This window comes from Corvus brachyrhynchos, unplaced genomic scaffold (genome assembly GCF_000691975.1).
Source record: "Corvus brachyrhynchos isolate BGI_N302 unplaced genomic scaffold, ASM69197v1 scaffold142, whole genome shotgun sequence".
NCBI lineage: Eukaryota > Metazoa > Chordata > Aves > Passeriformes > Corvidae > Corvus > Corvus brachyrhynchos.
Genome location: NW_008237226.1, coordinates 8,509,410 through 8,519,296, shown reverse-complemented (window position 1 = coordinate 8,519,296; position 9,887 = coordinate 8,509,410). Strand labels below are relative to the sequence as shown.

General features: G+C 36.6%; 1 long non-coding RNA gene across 3 annotated transcripts in view; it reads right to left on the bottom strand.

Moving 5' to 3' along the window:
* LOC108445453 overlaps positions 1-9,887 on the bottom strand; it is a 370,042-nt gene that overhangs the window by 250,713 nt on the left and 109,442 nt on the right. For 2 of the 3 annotated variants that reach the window (XR_001860308.1, XR_001860309.1), the window contains 3 exons: positions 8,468-8,718; positions 7,224-7,274; positions 3,154-3,891 (listed from right to left, as the gene is read on the bottom strand). This is a non-coding gene — a long non-coding RNA (uncharacterized LOC108445453). The remainder of the gene's footprint in view (positions 1-3,153; positions 3,892-7,223; positions 7,275-8,467; positions 8,719-9,887) is intronic. The other variant, XR_001860310.1, reaches the window with a different exon arrangement.

Here is a 9,887-nt window from a genome sequence, read left to right as displayed (position 1 = left end):
GCTCCAATGGGTGAAGAGAACTTTTGTTTCTGAATGGCTCAACCTTAAAATGGTATCCCAGTAGCTCAAGATTGGACCCTCAAAAGCAGTTGTGGGAAAAGCTGCAAGTCATGGGAAGGGACTCCTACATGATGCTAGCAGAGAACCAACCCGGGCGGCTGGCTCGTTGTGATAATGTCTCCATAGTATAAGCAAGAGAGACTCCTCTTCCTAAATGGACTGAACAAGGTTATTATGGAAGTGGTAAACAGACTGAACATCTCAAGGGTTGTCTTTTTGCATTGTCAGTGGGAGAAGGGAGAAAGGTGGGGGGAGGAGAAGTGTTCTGAAGGTGTGGTATGATTTTATTTTTTTTCCTTATTTTAGGTCTATTAATAAACTTCTTTATATTCTTTCAAGTTTGGTGCCTGCTTTGCTTTTCTCCTAATTCTTATCTCACAGCAGATAAACAGTAATGAGTATTTTGGACCAAACCACTACACTAAATTGATGTTTCTGCCCGGTTACAAACTGAACCCGCTACAATGATAAAATTTAAGAATGTGAAAACAAGGTCAGGTGAGCATGTGGAGACAGATGTGGCGTTAAACAAGTGTTGGTAGATATGTAAACTCTCAGCAATGGCTACACACAGGGTTTCTCCTGAATTCACAGTTAGGTGGCCGTTTGCTAAATGCAATCTCCAGCTTGCACCAGAGATGGCATCACAATTCAAAGCCAGGAAGTTGCTCATCAAGCTTTAAGAGTGAGAGAGCATATTAAACAGGGAAAATTCACTTTCTGGTTGTCACAGCATGACAGCATCTGTTGTGGAGATTTTTAGAGAACACACATACTCTGATGAGGAGTTGGCAAATAAAACGTTTAGTGTCTCTTCAAAAATTGATAGGATGACTGAGACTAACCTGGTGGATACCACATTCTAACTGCTGAAACAGCAAACCTGCTCAATTCAGATGGTCACTGCTGACTCACGACTTCTTTTCAGACCCTCAGACTTCCTTTCAGTGGCCTGGAATTCCAGACTCAGTACTGTGGTTTGAAATTTGCATTGCATAAACAGAATACAGAAGCTCAAACACTCATCTTCAGTTACACTTCCAAAATGTAAATATCTGCAGTGATTATGTGAGTAGAGTGTGAAGCTCTGGCACAGTTGCATCTTTTTATGTGGGTTAAATCCCATAATTAGAAGTGCAATAAACTCCTATCTGAAAATCACCAAAGAATGCAAATCTCTTGATGAAAACTGGGCTTATAAAGATCAACATTTTGTAAGAAACTGCATTAATTTAAGATAATTTATATTTGAATTAAGTTAAAACTTTTAGTAGCCTTACTTTACAGTGTCATTACTTTCTCTTGCTGCCAGTTCAAAGTAAATCTAGCCAGACACTAACAGCTGGATTCTATTCTTTTATCACCAATAATAATAATATATTGTTTTCTCTGTAGTTCATTAATTGACAAGATGAAAACAGTGTTCATTTAGCTTACAGAAGATAATTGTCTTTGAGAACAAGTCAACTAGGATATGGTAGCCATGTCTTCAAAACACTCCCTTCCACTTAGAAGGAGTAATTTCATAAACTGGCACAGTGGACCTCAGGTCATCTTTATGGAATACCCCTGTGGAAGTAATGGTCCAAAATGTTAAACGTCTTAAGTTTAAGCTGCCAAAGATGGGTCTCCACTGAAGTCATGATTGCCAAGGAAACTATTTTTAACCAAATACTTATGAGCAAAAGTGTGTAATTGAATGTTAATTATAAGAACTATAAACAAGGATTCATTACAACTCCATTAAGTTCAGGCTGAAGTGGAACAATCATCATAGATGGCAGCCAAAAAACATACCCAGGTTAATTAATTGGACGGATCTTGGAGGAGCTCTGTATCAAGTACTAAATGAGCACTCTTTTCAGCATGCCTCTTAGAGAAATATCCTTTTTGTCCTGGCTTAAATTTTCTACCAGGCAGTCTTTACTGACTATATGTAAGACTTAAACTTGTCTTTCTATTACATATATATATATGTGTACATATAGTAAAAATTGATTGAAATATGTAATTTTTTTTCTGACAGATTTCACCAAATGAAGGAGATAAGGAATTTCATCTAAATTATTTTACTTAGAAAATTGGAAAAACGTTGTTGTAAATTGAGAAACTTTTTTAAGACTGAAATTTAGTGAAACTAAGGAAACTAAATGATCAACCACATTATTAATTCAATTAACTATGTTTGTATGTGTACAGATGCTCTAGATGTCATTGGTCATGCACAGAACGTAGAATCTTAAAGAGGACAGACAAGTGTATCTGTAGCAGGCTACTGCAGCAAGTCAGTACCTACCACAAGTTAAATCATTAGTGTTGAATCTATCTTAATTATTACTTTAACATTATTGTGAGACCTATATTTTGTCATTCTAGTCTTTAGAAACATATTCTAGTATTTTATATTTCAGTATCTGATATTTAAAAACATTAGTCATCTAGAAATGTTAGTGTTGTCTCCAAACTGTTTTCTGTCTGCTATGCTATTGATGGGTATAAAAATCAAGACAAAACAAAACAACTCCATAGCTATATTTTAAAATAACATGAAGATAATTATTTTATGAATAAATAAAAAAGTTAATAAATCCTAACTTTAAGAGGCTGAAACTGCTATATAAAATTTCTAGACACTTTTCATGCACAAATTAAGTAGGCCTGACAATATAGATGCAAGGATTGCTTTCTCCTTATTGAAGTAATTATAGTTTACTTCATTTTGCCCCTTCTATAGTCTACTCATTATGAATCCAATGCTAACTACTGATTTTTGCTTTTTAAACCAACACATCCTGGAACTATGAAAATTTACAGCTGAGAATAATTACACAGATTTATCAATAAAACAGAGTTACTGAAATGCAGTACAGCAGAGTTTGGCCTCACAGAAAAAGACTATGCAAAAGGAACCCCCTTGAATTCTGCTTTAGCAAAGCCCTCAGGTGTATATTTTATCATAATTCTGTTCTCAGCTCCCACTAACTTCAAGGAGATGAACATACACTTGACTGCTTTACTGCACAATTATAGGATTCAGGTTCTTGAAACAAACCATGTGTTTGCAGGCCATATGCAACATGAGTTAGGGTTTACCTTAGGATGTCTGACTGCAAATTATGGGAGTTCAGAAGAAACTCAGTGAGCTGATGGCAAGGCAGAAAGTGGTAACTTGGCCAAGTTTTTCAGTGTAAATTTCTCCAACTCATGAGTCCAAGCAATTAAAATACCCGTGTGCTTCTTTGCTTGGACTGAAATTCCCCAGGTAGCTGCAACTGTTCCTACACATGCTGCACAAACTGCCAGTGTCTAAACAGGTTGATAGCAGTCTTGCTTGAGTCTCACTGAATCCAGGAGCTAGGGAAAACAGTGCTGAAGTCTTCCAAAGTCTCCATCAGAAGTCCTTCAAAGGCTTCCAATTATAGTTCACACAATTTCAAGGGGTTTCTTTTTGAGGCTAAAATGCTGTTCACACTGATGCAAAAGGTTTTTTTATCTGCTTCTTTAAAGGAATTAGTGGCAAAACCTGAATCAGAAAGGCTTCTCTGTAATTTCATGCCGTCTTTCAGACCTCTTGAGGATGAGCCTTTGGCATCTGATGAGAGAGGTTCAGCTGTTTCAGAGGAACACCTGCTCATGACGAAAATCATAGGTAACTGGAAGCATGTGCAGCATCTTGGGAGCAAGTGGCAGCTCAGGATGGTTCCAGGCCTTTTTTCTTTTTTTTTGAGATAGGTGGCATTACAAGAATAATGTTGTATCAGTTCTGCAAATGTAAATGTGGGTAGCAGTATTTCCTTATCTTTCATAGATATTAGATGGTTCTCTGACACTCTGCAGAAAAAAAATAATAGTCTATAAAAATAGACTGCCAGTTTCTAGTCTCATCAAATGAGTTTTACAGCAATATAACAAATTAGAAGAAAAGAAGACAAGGCCATTGATACTAACACCTATTGGAAAATTTGTATCTTTGTTATTTACTGATGCTTAGAATAATAAGATCAATAAAGAGAATTTGGACTTCAATATCCAGTCGTGTATTCACATAGGCAAAATACAACTTGTGGGCAGTTACATTGTCTTTTCACTACATTGTTTGGCACAAATTTTCTGTGTTTTAATAACTGGAGACATTAAGAAAAATACTATCACATTAAAATTTCTTATAAAAAGCCTAATCAAATTAAGTATATAAATGAACAATCAAGATCAGGACAATAACTGCATTTGTCATAACTGTTCTACAAAGTTTGCATGTATATGCCACTGTAACTCTATGTTTCCTTCCTTCTTACTTCATCTAACAAGCCATCCTCCAAAACTTCCCTGTTGCTATGTTATCTCATGCTGATTTCTGATACGGCTAGCAAAACTTCAAAGCCTACTTATAGCTATATAGCCACTTGTACTTCCTTGGAATTTTTCTATATTACCAAAGAAAAATTTTAATTTATTTTTTGGGTTTTGACCTATTCATAGAATTGAATTAATCAGATATGCTTATGCTAAGACTTAGATCAATTTTTAAACTGATGGCCTGTTAAAATATATATATAAGGCCAGCTGGTAAGGTATAATCAAAATATTTTCAAGCATTCTCTGAAGAGAAGTTACAATATCTTGTATATCATATTTCCAAAAACAGTGAATATCCTAGAGTCATGAGAAAAATTTAACTGTTTAGTCCAAGAAATTCCTGTCAAGCTATCTTTCTCATTTGTAATGGCCTTTGTTAATCTTTCATGTGATTAATCTTTCCCACACAACATGTGCTTTCAATTTTTATTCCTCACTAGATATAATTACATTATCCTGAGGAAACAGTAAGTTTTCAAATTAAAAGCATGCACAGAATAAAAACATATCTCACATCAAATATTCTCCTAGAGTTCAGAAACCCTAAGAAAGCTAATAAAACTCAATTGCTCCTTGTTCCTGGTCAGCCATGGATAGCTCCTGTAATCTACTCAGTCTGCTGGTTACTTTGCTGACTATAGCCTACTTTCCGTGTCCTTGGTCTCTAGTTCATACAGTTGTATTTGCCTTTTGGCACAGCTTCACAGAGGAACTTAGGAGCTGTGGTTAAGCATACCTGTGGGTTTTTTTTGCTCTTGGAAGCACATCATTTGTCTTTCAGCTACCCTGAATAGCCTGAGGTAAAAGACACCTCAAAGCAGGATGAAAACTAGTCACCCTGCTGAGGGAGTCAGCAGCAAGCTCTGCAGATGGGCTGACACCATCCTGGCTGAAGGCTTTGTGCAGTCACCCTGGCACACCCACCCAGCCTAGTAAGATGTGATTTGTGAAAATCAGGAGATTCTACGTTGTGACAGGTAAACAAACAAGCCTGTGGATTTTCAAGTAGATTTCATATGTTCTTATTACAAAAATTATCATAACCACTGCATGCGTGTCCTCTAGTAGGTAAATTATGAACATACCATCTAACTATGCCTTCTCTCCTTCTCCTAGCAAAATAAGCATCTCTTCTATGAACATCAGAAATGTAGAGGTCAAGGGTTTCCTTATTCTTCCAATTTCCTGGTCAAGTTCTAAGCTCATTATATCTGTAGCTAATGTGTGATATGACAGTGATCACATTCCCTCTCCTTCGGAAGCAGTCATCTAGTTCTGAAATCTGATCTTGTTCCAGATTTCAAAGTCTGCAGTGTTGCAGTACTGAAAACGGTGATAACTCTTGGATATGTGTAGGAACATAAAGGAAACTGGTGGCAGAAGAGGAGAACCTTAGTTCAATTGCAAAATAGAAACTTGCATCTCTCCTGCCCATCAATGTTTACCCTCTGTCAGTGGATGCTTTCTGGATTTCTAATGCAGTCATAAGCCCTTAATAGTTTCTAGAAATGTCCACACATAATTTTATTCTTGTTATATAATTAAAACCAGTTGCACACTTAATATTTTCATTTAGATGGCAATGTAATCTTGAGCCAAATGCATCGTTGGTGTAGATTCACTTACTTCATTTAATTACAACAAGCCTGAAGCTGGCCTTTTATAATTGTTTCCTGACAAGAGTTTTAGAAGACTAAACTATGAAGCAGTATTTATAAAGATCACTGCAAGTGCAGATTCAAAATTACGGTATTGACTTAAAAGCTAGAGGCCTCTGGTTGAGTAATCAAATCTCTTTGTTCCAAGCATAATTGTTTGAGTCTGACTCACTTTGTTCTATTTAAAGGCTAAGTGAAGAATTGCAATATTGAGGTTACTTCAATAAGCTGGTATCACACTTTCCATTTAGCAAACAGAGAATGATATTACATTACATTTGCAATTTGTAGTGCTAGAAAAGTATTTTGTTAGATATTAAAAGTTATCTTTAATTTCACAACTCAAATCCTCACACAGATTTTTCTTTTCATAAAAATATGTCTTTGTATTATTTCACTCCTTCTCTGCATCTGTGAAGGTAGATAGAAGAGCCATCAACCTTCCCCCAGATGCTGTGAAGGACCAAGTGCAAGCCATGAAGAGCCTTAAAAGCTCCGATATGTTTTGGGGACCAATACTATCATACAATTAGTTAAGCTTAAACCATAGCAAAAAGGATGAAATAAATAAGTCAGGCTACCCAAAAAAACAAGAAAACCATCAGGATATGCACTTATTCCACCTGTTTCCTTGCACAGTTGACTATTAATAAAAATTTTAAAAATAGTACAAGAGCAGAGTGTTAAATACAGTCTTTTGAGATCTCCTTCCGTTAAATCAGAACCCTAAGACCTGGACATTCATCCTTGTCTTCAATCCAGAACAGCCTCTTTTCCATAAAGGAATCAATGGTGTGCGAGACTTATCCTTTCAAACATCTATCCAATGTCAGGGAACTTGTCTTATTGGATATGACTGCAGGGTATCTTCTGGGTAATAGGCAACCATAAACTGTAGTATCTACAGTAGGATCATATTTCTCTAATGCCAAAGAAAAGGAAAATAGAAGAAGGAATAAAAAAATTAAGTACGTGCACCTAGTGTGAGAAAGTACTCTCTCTATCAATCCAGAATAAAGGCACCCAGAACACAGCAGGTATCTTCTTAGGAATTTGAAGAGCTTTGTAGTAGCACTTAGGGTTAACAATAAAAGTTTTTATAAAGTCATGTGTTCAGTTGATGAGACTAAGTACCTGTATTTTATTTACCTTCAAAAATTCTGCTGCCTGTCCCCAGGTTGTGGAGAGCTAGCAATCATCCTGGTTTTACAGAATAAAAATATAATAATTAAACTTTTGATACTATAAAATCTAGCAACAGTATGGAGTTCTACTGATTCAAACTATGCTACTTATCAACATTAACAGGATAATTCCACTGCAGTTTAAGAAGTAAGTAGTGCTTGAAACCTTCATCTTAGACTACTTGTTATTTGAAACCTACATGCATTGATTAAAATTTTAACTAGATAATTCTTTTTTTAAAATAATTCCTCATAACATAAAGATACTGTGATCTGCTGCAAAACATCTTCAAAAACCTTCAGAAAGTACTTTGCAAGATTAACAAATGATACATAAAAAATTTTGGAGAGAGAATTATTCCCTCCTCTTATAACTCACCTCAGAACTCTGGAAGACATTCTCATCCCTTTCTAAAGGTCTGTAGTTTTGCTGTTGCTTTACATTCACATTAAGTCCTGACTTAGCCCCTGCTGCTAAACCTTATGAGAAGCTACGGACATTTCATTTTAGCCTCTGAAATCAAATATATGGGCTTGCCTTGCTTACTAGTATAAATTAGAAGGTTTTGGGCTAAACAGAATTTAGAATGTTGAATTTTAACTCCTCCATATAAAGAAATTAGCAACACAGAAGGCTAATAGTGGTGTATTCAAATCACCACAGTAACACAGCTGTTTCAACCTCAGCTTAGGCAGCCAAATGATCAAAAATGGACACAAAAGCAAACCAAATACATTATTAGAAAAGGAATAAAACAAAACATTGAGCCACAGTACAAAATTTGTTCTAAAAGAGCATCTTGTGAAATGCAAGTCTGGTTTTCATCTCAAAAAGATTCTCAGGAGACAATGACCCTTATCAAAGTATCTAATGGCATTAGTATGAGGAATAACCAAGCTTATCAGAGGTATTCATCTTGGAAAACAAAAAACCCTTACCTCTTTGTCTCTGTCCTCTTACATTTATTTCTAGAAAACACCGTTTTGCCACTGCCTGTGATGTGCACTGAACTGCCGGGGTATTTTTCTTTTTCTATATACTTTGCTCATTCTTACAGCACAGCTGACATAACCCCATTTTGTGCTTCTCCTGTCTCCCCAAGTACCAACTGCTTCTCAAGCGTGTTCTGACTCTTGCATTCTGTAACTTGCAGCTACTTTGCTGCAGCAGCTGAGGCTTAAGTGAGCAAGTTTAAAGACAGGTCTTACCACACAGCTGAATCACACTGCAGATGATTGGCAGAGTGGAAATTAAGCCATTTTAGTGCTGAAAATTCCCAGCTTAGTTTGAAGAATAAACATATCTGGCAATAATTTTCTTGTCAAGATTTCCTGAGTGTTATGTCATAGTGCAACAAAGGCAACCCACTGAAGCGCTGCTGACCATTTCTGCATTCAGTGCTTTCTGAGACTGGAGTCTTTGCTGCAATGCTTCTTAGTAGTTGGCCCTCTTTGATGTCCTGAAAACATACCACAAAGCAGTTATTGTGGTTTAACCCTTGTCAGCCACTAAGCCCCAGCGGGCTTGTTCACTGCTTCCCAGTGTGATGAGGGAGACAATCAGAAGGGTAAAAGTGAGAAAACTCTTTCGTTGAGGTAAAGACAGTTTAACATATGAAACAAAAAACATGTGCACAAACAAAGCAAAAAAAGGAATTCATTCATCACTTTCCATGGACATGTGAGTATTCAGGCATCCCCAGGAATCCAAGGCATAGCCCCATACTAGCTACTGTGAAGAAAATTAATTCTATCCCAGAAAGAACCATCACAGCACTAATAGTGGTCACTCCAGGAGTCATGTGAAGATTGCCCATTTAGACACAATTCGCTCATCACATTTATCTCATGTGCCCAGTATCACAAAGTGGCACCAGTGCCCAGTGTCATCCATTGAGATTTAAAGGTACACAAGGCCACAGCATTCTCAAAATGTGTTTAGAATTTCTCCTGTGCAAATAACGACAAAAGCTCAATTAATTAAAAAGAAATAAAAATAAAAAAGTCTTTACGTCTTAGACTTTGGAGACTTGTCTCTGCAATAAACTGCAAGCAAAGACTACAAAACAGGCTTAGCTGTGACACCAGAATTCCCAACACTTTTTCCTGATACCCACCCCCTGTCATATAGGTTGCAACAGTTTCAGGAATACTGTAGAAAGAATTAAATTGCTTGGGCGGGCTTTGCCTTCTAAATGTAGAATTAAAAGAGTTTCACTGGTTAGGCACCCAAAAAGTACTTTGAAATTGCAAACACTCATCAACTTTCAGCATAAGAAAAGCTTTAAAGGTACAGTAGTCATTTTAATGCTATCTCAAACAACCTTTTCTTGTTCCAGAGGGCACCAGTGGAGGAGGGAGCATTTGCTTTTTTCATTAGTCGATCATACATCTGTGGCAGTTGGAGCGTGGGCCAGCAGTGCTTCCCAGCTGTATAATTGCAGACGCCCTGAGGAGCATTTACCTACTTTCCAGATGTGAGTTCTTTTTTTTTACAGAACAAAACACTTGACCATTCTATCATTAGTCCCCTTTATGCTTTATAACTAAATAAGCCAAACTGTACAGTTGGTGATTTTACAAAAAAAAAAATTAAAAAAAAAAGAGTAATGAGGTCAAGGAAGTCAGC